Genomic DNA, 2,172 nt, shown 5'->3' on the forward strand with positions numbered 1-2,172 from the left:
CTCATTTACAGACCTAGTAAGTAATTAAGCACCTACTGTGTACCAAGCACCGACTGAGACACTGAGGATCCACATCAAGTCAGAAGAAGATATCATGTGGTCAGGGGCACCGGGGGTGGGGTGGGGGGGGGGGGGTGGGGATGGGGGTGGGGACAGAAGGATATATTAAAGACAGGAGAGCTACTGAGAGGAGGTGGCAAGTCGTGGCTTCATTTAGGTGTTGACATTGGACCTGAGACAGAAGAAATGTATGTGAGGTTGGGGTAAGGTAGGTGGCTATCCTCTAAAATTGGTTCCTGAGCCAGGCCTAATGGTATAGATGATGGTATAGATCCAGGGCCTTGGGTAACTAAGGCTTATCACTGCCTGGAATACACAGCAAGACCTTATTGCAAAAACAGACAGACAGACAGACAAACACACAAACTCTACATGAAAATCCTGTATCATGGAGCTATGCCCTCAGCTCTATCGAAACATTCTAAGCTAAGTCATTAAGTAAAACAAAACAAAACAAACAAACAAAAAACCATGGCATAGATTGTATGTTTCTCATTATGCTTTTCTAACAAAAAGTCATAAAATGAGCGTATTTGTGTTTTCTAGCATTTGCATTAAGCTTAGAAAAGAAACACACAAAACTGATATGCCTTAATATTCACTTACAAATTTTTAAAATGTAAGATTAGGGTAACTCAAAAACATTAGTATTCTGTGTGCCAGGCTGTGCGAACTTGCTTAAACACACTGTCACTAAGGGCTTCATTTTGGTGATTGCTAACACAGCAAATGCTTTTGACCCAGAGGATTTATTTCTTTTTGTACATTGCATAATGATGTAAGATCAAGGTCACTAACTTCAGTCTCGTTCGTGCTTGCAAAAGACTGGAAGCAACCCAAATGACTACCAGTAGGATATAAATTAGGGAAGATTTACAAGGACGAGGAGCACTAGAATCATGCAACGCTGCGCTTCTGTGTCAATGAACCAGGCATTGTCTCTGCATCAGCAGGGAAGCACTTGGGTGTGCATGTTGGGCCAGGAATTCATACCTCATGCGTGCTAGACATATATGCTCTATGATGGAGCTATACCCTCAGCTCTATCGAAACATTTCTAAGGTAAGGAAAAAAAACAAAAAAACAAAACCAAAAACACCATCCAGACTGTGCAATGTTCACTGTCTTTCCTAACTAAAGGTCCTAAAGTAAGCATTCTTGTATTTACTTTCATTGCATTAAGAAGCTTAGGAAAGAAACACAGAGCCATGTATGACAGTCTGGACCGGGTGCGTGGAAAGGGAAACTGGGTAAAAGGTGACAAACTTCACTGTATGGCTTTCAATTTTTCTTTTCTTTTTCTTTTCTTCTTCCTTTTTCTGGCTTTGGAACTAACTTAATTACAATTCCTAAGATCAACGTTCTGCTATAAACAGATAAAAATGATGCCTGGTTCTTTATGTACAATAATAAAGTTCTCTTATGATTTATTTATTTATTATGCACTGGTGTTTTTCCTCCCTGTGTCTGTGTGAGGGTATCAGATCCCCTGGAATGGGAGCTACAGACGGTTGTAAACTGCCATGTGGGTGCCGGGAATTGAACCTGGGGCCTCCGGAAGAACAGTCAGTGTTCTTAACCACTGAGCCATCTTTCCTGTCCTCCAAATAAGGTTTCCTCAAGTATTGATTCGCACTTCGTGTTTATAAAGACAAAGCTCTTGGTTTTTCTCCTTCTACTAAATAAGACATTTCAAGCCTGTGATTACATTTCCCTGAATGCTGTCCCCTATGCTTCCCTGTTGGATAATACCTTCGCTTGCTAGCGACTGTCTGAATAGTAAAAATAAGATTCAAATGTTTAAAAAGCTTGTTACGAATATTTATTCATACTTGGGACATTCCTGTAAAACTACACAGTCATCATGGACCGTATTTTACTGGACAAAAAGTTAGATCTACTTAAAATTTGTCCATTCTAAAACATTTTATCATGTCTGTGATCTCTAGTACTTTAGACCAATAATTAAATAAACATCTATCACTAATACACTTCATGTAAGCTTCTAAAAAGTAAAGACTGGGGCTGGTGAGATGGCTCAGTGGGTAAGAGCACCCGACTGCTCTTCCGAAGGTCCAGAGTTCAAATCCCAGCAACCACATGGTGGCTCAC

Source organism: Mus caroli, chromosome 8, assembly GCF_900094665.2.
Source record: "Mus caroli chromosome 8, CAROLI_EIJ_v1.1, whole genome shotgun sequence".
Taxonomy (NCBI): domain Eukaryota; kingdom Metazoa; phylum Chordata; class Mammalia; order Rodentia; family Muridae; genus Mus; species Mus caroli.